Source organism: Topomyia yanbarensis, chromosome 2, assembly GCF_030247195.1.
Source record: "Topomyia yanbarensis strain Yona2022 chromosome 2, ASM3024719v1, whole genome shotgun sequence".
Classification (NCBI taxonomy): domain Eukaryota; kingdom Metazoa; phylum Arthropoda; class Insecta; order Diptera; family Culicidae; genus Topomyia; species Topomyia yanbarensis.
This window is the reverse complement of record NC_080671.1, coordinates 398846701-398853169: the sequence shown is the minus strand read 5'-3', so window position 1 is coordinate 398853169 and position 6469 is coordinate 398846701. Positions and strand designations below refer to the sequence as shown.

Below are 6469 nucleotides of genomic sequence, written 5' to 3'. Positions count from 1 at the left end.
CACATAGGTGAACGCATAAGCGATATTCATTGATTATAAATTGAAATATTGTCCAGAAATATTTGTTGGTGTTGTTAGTTCGATAATGCATCGTGGCCAGCTTCAATGAGGTCTCTGGTATGCGCCATTTTCTTTCGCGTACGAATCAACTATATACACTCAGGTTTTTTTTTACGCGGGGGATACGAGCCGCGTAAATGAAAACCGCGTAAATGAAAACCGCGTAAATTTCAAAATCCGCGTAAATGAAAACCGCGTAAATTTCAAAATCCGCGTAAATGAAAACCGCGTAAATTTCAAAATCCGCGTAAATGAAAACCGCGTAAATTTCAAAATCCGCGTAAATGAAAACCGCGTAAATTTCAAAATCCGCTTAAATGAAGACCACTTAAATTTAAGAATCCGCGATAAAGGGAACCTCATTGATGGATACCGCGTAAATTCCAAAATCCGCGTAAATGAAAACCGCGTAAATTTCAAAAACCGCGTAAATGAAAACCGCGTAAATTTCAAAATCCGCGTAAATGAAAACCGCGTAAATTTCAAAATCCGCGTAAATGAAAACCGCGTAAATTTCAAAATCCGCGTAAAAAAAACCGCGTAAAAAAATACCGCGCAAAAAAAAACCGCGTAAAAAAAAACTTGAGTGTATAGCCTTGCCATGGACGTGTCGACAATGAACTTTTTACTCGGGTATGTGAATGTTTCCATGAGATTTGCTGTCGTCTCGAATGTCAATTTACATACGTTACAATGAAAAAGGGAGCGCCCGCTAGTAATCTGTAAACAAAAAGACGATTTTTGTCATAGTTTTGTTTCATATCCCTACCTAGATATGAAACAAAACTGTATCCCTATGAGGATACAGTCTGTGTATCAGCAAATAATTTTGAGCATTCCAAGTGCTTAAAACCTGACTTAATCCGAGGTGTCTGCATGATTTCGTCAAAGATGGTCATCATTACCATCAGCAAGCAAATACGTTTCATCGCATCTATCAAACATTCGTACCTGATCACGATAATATTCTTCTCCTCTGGTGCTTCCTCCAGGCTAGAATCATGTTTAGTGTCAATCGCTTCTTCCAACTTTGATTTTGCGGTATCATCATCACTACTTTTTTCAAAACATACGACTTCATCATCGACAATTACAATTGGCTGTAGGTATATCTTTTAGGTCAAAGATCTTTTACAGCATATGTTGCATGTATTGGCTTTTCGGAACTTATAATCGATAGGCTCGAAAAACTAATTGCGTCGACAGATAGATATCCAATTTCATTTCACTTCCGTAGCCTTTGAAATATTTGTATAACATTCTGGAAGAGTGAAAGAATAGTAAGTGGTTTGACGATTAATATTTTTGTAGACTTCCCCCTACCTGTTCCTCCATAAGTTGTGTTTCAACGGTGGATGTAATCATGCAGGCTCCGGATTTTTTTTTTTGTTTGTGTTGTCAAAGTGACGGCTAAAACCGTGTGGTCCATCTTGCCATGTTGTTGTCGTTGTTATAGATATTGGCAGTGTTGCTAATTATATTGTATATTTAATTTCGCGTAAGTACTCAACTATTTGCTTCATGCTTGCTTCGCATTTTTCTTTGAAGATTTTTTCCAATGGTTTGAAGTATTCTAGACATATGTATTTTGATCTCGTAATGTTATATTGTGGGCATATATATAGAACGTGTTCTATGTTTTCTGTCTCTTGGCATATTTCACAGAGATCGTCCGTTTCCCACTTCCATAGCGCTTTCCTGTCTTTAGTCAGCATATGACCAGACCGGATCCTGCTGAGAATTCGAACCTCTGATGAACTGAGAAGTAGATTCTTAAACCAAATTTTTTTCGACGGATGTGGCTGAAATTTATGGTACGTTTTTCCTTTGTCCAAACAAGTGGCTCTATATAGTTTTATCCAGTCGTCCCATAGTTCATCTCTCGCCAGCACAAGTGAATCGGTTAGGGTAAGTGCATTATAAACGCTTTGTACCTTTTCCGTTTTTAGTGCTGCTTCTTTATCAGCTAGTTCGTTGCCAGATATGTTTTGATGGCTAGGGATCCATTGTATTTTTATGTACCTTCCTTCATGCGTATGTAGCAATTTTATTATATTCGTTAGTATGTAGTTGTTTTGCCATTCTTTTCTGTTCCGTATGAGGTCGCAGGAACTGGCTGAATCTGTGAGTATTACCGTTTTTATGTACTTTTTATCTATTGCCCACCGTATTGCCTCTTCAATGGCCATCAGTTCAGCATTAGTGATGTTGACGTTTTGGTTAACTTTCTCCGATTTGAATGTGCTCTCCTGCTCATCGTAGACAGCTATGGCGACACCTGTGCCTGAATGTGTCTGTTTTCTGCTAGCGTCCGTGAACAATCTTTTGTAGTCTTTGTACTTGGTGTTGATTATGTCAAGATACAGTTGTTGCCATTGGTTCTTTGACCAATTTTCTTTCTTCTTTTGGTTTCTCGTCAGTGTGGTGCTAATCTTGAACTCGATGTCGATGTCTCCCACTATCCTCGGTCTGACCAGTTCGGGAAATTTGGTGTCCTTCGGGTGTATCTGCGTCAATACATCAATGTGCTTGTCTGCGGTGGACGTAAGGTACGACCCATTAGAGCTGCTCCTGTCAATTGTTGTTTGTACGAATCCGGCCAGTTGATTTTGATGGTAAACACTTCTAATAAGTTCTCTTTTGGTGAGACCTTCAATCCTCAACCGTATGGGCATTTGCCCCGTCTCAGACCATATTACATGCACAGGCGTGGATTTCAGGTATCGCATGGCTATTCTCAAGTAGCTGTTTTGTACTACCTGCAGTTTCGACAAGTTGGATTCGGCTGCATTACCATAGATGGATGCGCCGTATTCCAATCTGCTCCGGATAAGTGAATTACCAATCTTCACGAGGGTTGCAGGGCTGGCAGCACTGCTATTTCCCGCTAGTAGCTTCAGCAATGGTAGTTTTTTGGCCGCTTTTTCCCGGATTTCGTCGATGTGTTTTCGATGGCGTAACTCTCTGTCGACTACGTATCCCAAGTATTTGTGTGTGTTGTTTATATTGATAAGTTCTCCTTTGATTTTGATTTTAAGATGATCGGTGTTTTTCCTTGAAAATGGTACAACTGCGCACTTTCTTGGGTTGATGGTCAGTTCAAGCGATGATAGTTCATCCGTAAGATAGCATAGAAATTTGTTTAGGGTTGTCGCCGCCTCTTCTAGAGTGTTTTTCACTACGATCACAGCGAAATCGTCGGCAAACTGCACCAGGACGCACCTTCTTCCTTTATCTCGTGTAATTCCGTTGTGTACAAGTTAAATAGGGTTGGCGATAACGGGCAACCCTGTGGCAAACCTTCACCTACTAGTTTTCTTACCTCTCCTTCTTCTGTTTCCAGGATGTATTCCCGTTCTCTCAGGTACGTCCATAGCCAGGTTATGATTTTTTGTGGCAAGGCTTGTTTTGCTAAAAGTTTAAGAAGTTTATCTATGTTCACGGAGTCGAAAGCCTTGGAAATATCCAGGAATCCTACCAGACACTCCATGCCTTGGGCTTTAGCTTCCATTACAGTGTTTACTACATAGTTGATACAAGTTGTGGCAGAGCAATTCTTGCGGAAACCGAAAGAGTTCTCTGGAATAAGGCCTTTTAGTTCTGCTACCGCTTGTATTCGGTTTTTAACCGCCGAGTTGATTAGTTTCATGTTTACATTCATTAGGCAAATTGGCCGTTTAGAGTTGGGTGAGGCTGGTTCCACTCCTGGCTTAGGGATTGGTTTGATATTTGTTTTTCGCCATCTTTCTGGGACTATCTCTGACATAAATACCCTACTGAGCATTTCGCACACCTTTAGTTGTATGTCTCCAGAAACGCCTTTCAGGATAGCATAGGACATTCCATCCTCTCCTGCTGCTGAGTTTTTCTTTCTAGTACTTAGTACTCCGAGTATTTCTTCTTCTCGCAGCGGTAGTTCGAAACCTTCAAGCTCTTTCTCTGTTAGATTGGAAGGACAAGTAGTGTCTCGAAAGCTGTTCCCGAAAAAGGTGTCCATTAATTCTATGCCCTGCTGTTGCGAATTGGTTGCCGTTATCCTGGTTTTTCCTTCGAGCGATGAGTCGATACCTTTGACGATATTCCACACGTGTTTCGCGGGTGTGTTCTCGTCGATCTCCTCCATAAGTATCTTCACGTAGGCTCTCTTGGACTTCCTGAATTCTCTCTTGAATATGGCTCTCCGTTTCTGTAGTTCGATGTAGTTTGTGTTTGTTTTCGATCGATTGTAGTTTCGTAGGGCCTTCCTTTTTTCTTCGTAAAGTGCGGCTATATCACTTGTCCACCACTTTTTGAGAAAGTTTTTCTCCTTATTCTTTACTACATATGTGGCTTTCTCGATCGCCTCCTCAAATATGGCTTGCATTTCATTTGGATCGTAAATGTATTGAGGCCTGATTGCATTAATTACCTCGACTGCCTTGTTTTGGTTTACCTTTTTAGTGGTTCGCTTCACAACGGGTATGTCGCTAGTAATCGTCAACTCGATTATTAAATGTATGCTTCCGAAATCTTCTTGTAATACTTGCCAATTAACTTTACGAGAAATTCCGGTTGTTGATAGCGTAATATCCACAGCTGTTGGTCTATTATTTGGGGCTGGCGTTATTGTCGCACTGCCATCGTTTAGCAGGATGAAGCGTGACCCTTCGATTAACTCATTTAATATTTTTCCTCTTCTGCATTCTGGACTTGTTGCGTTCCAGCTAGAATGATGTGCATTGAGATCGCCCGCTACAATAACTTCACCTTGCTCCTTCTCTAACCAAAGAAAGGCTTCTTTGAGGTTTTCTAAAGCTTCCTGGCTGTTGTTAGGGGGAAGGTACATCGAGTAAAGGCTGATCGTACCTAATGGACCTGAAATTTGTATTCCAACGACCTCTAGTGTTCCGAAAGCAGGGATGTCAATTTGTTTGAAATCTATGTCCGCACGTATTAGGATTCCGACCCCACCGTAACCGTTACTTCTCCTCTTGGAAATCAGATTGAAATTTCGTATAGTGAATTTTTCTCCCTCCTTCAGCCAAATTTCCTGCAGTAATGCTATTCCTATATTATTGGATGTCATGTACGTGTATATTTCTTCTCTCGTTTCACTCGGACGGATGCTTTGGATATTGTGTTGTATTATCTTTAGCGATTTATAGGCCATTTCTGTTTGTTGAATCTATTCTTAAATTCTCTGTTTGGTTCGTTTTATCCTCTGCATTTATTATATCGTTAATCCTTCCGAATGTATTAAGTAGTAACTGGTCCGTGTCGATATCCGTCCTAGTATCGTTTAAGCGAGCGGCAATCTCATCTCTAAGCTCGATAATCGGTTTCATCCAGATCTTTATTCTGAGTTGTCTAATGAGTTCCTGTCTGATTTGTGAGAGAACTGACTCTATTACCGTTGCATTGTACGTTAATCCGGTTATCTCATCATTATCGCACTCTGCACTTGTTGCCCTGGTTCTTTTAATGCTGTTGGAGCGTCTCCAACCTCTAGATCTTGGGCCGCTTATTTCGCTACAAGAGTGTTCCGGCTCCTCCACCGGTTGGAGCTCTGGGAAGTCCTCTTCCGTTTCCAAGAGTTGGAACCGGTTATTTAGTTTTGGGTATAGCGCTTCAGGTTCTGTATACGTTTTTCCTCTGCTCTTCATAGTTAACAGGATGTTCTCTCTTCTTTTCCTTTCCGGACAGTCTCGATCGTTTGATTGGTGATTCTTCTTGCAGTTAGCGCATTTGGTGGTGCTTTTGCAGGCTCCTTCGTGTGTTCCTGCACATTTGCTACATCGAGCCTTGGCTCTGCAAAATTTGCTGGTGTGTCCGAACCTCCAACAGTGATCGCACTGCTTGACTGGGAATACGTATATTTCCGCCCTGAAGGAACAGCCATAGATTTTGAGGAACTTGGGCACTTCCTTGCCTTCGACAACAACTTTCATGTTGTTCGTTGGAATTAGCTGGTCGTCTTTTTTCCTTTTTATGCGCTCCACCTTTCTGACTGGAAATTCTGCTGTTATGTTGTCCTTCACCTCCTGGTCCGTGTAATCTAAGGGAACTCCTCTCACGAAACATATTGTTTCTTTGAGTGACATCGGAAAAAATAGTTTTAGGTTATGTTTGGCAAAATCAATTTTCTTCAGCTCGAAAATATCCTCTTTTTTGTTTAGTTCCAGTTTATATCTAAACCTTCCGAGTTTTGTTATTTCCTTGCAGCGAGTGAAGTTTGCCTGTGATAATATTTTTCCTACAGTTATCGGATGGTTGAAAATTTTTCCCTCATAGTTGATTGGTTCAATAAATGCAAATTCGGTCAGGGTTGTTTCTACATTGGTGTTATTTCCATTCTTGGCGGGTGGCTTCAGCCCAGTAGCTGTTCCGCCAGGTTTTTTAACGCCCTTCCCTTGACTTCTCGTATTCATTT

At 41.0% G+C, this 6469-nt stretch overlaps 1 long non-coding RNA gene across 1 annotated transcript; it reads right to left on the bottom strand.

Annotated features, from left to right (window-relative positions):
• Window positions 1-652: 652 nt before the first annotated feature.
• LOC131684902 (uncharacterized) lies at window positions 653-1469 on the bottom strand. The gene is made up of 3 exons (XR_009304700.1): window positions 1384-1469; window positions 1012-1321; window positions 653-780 (listed from the first exon to the last, which is right to left on the bottom strand). It is a non-coding gene; the product is annotated as an uncharacterized LOC131684902 (long non-coding RNA).
• Between the last annotated feature and the right edge of the window lie 5000 nt (window positions 1470-6469).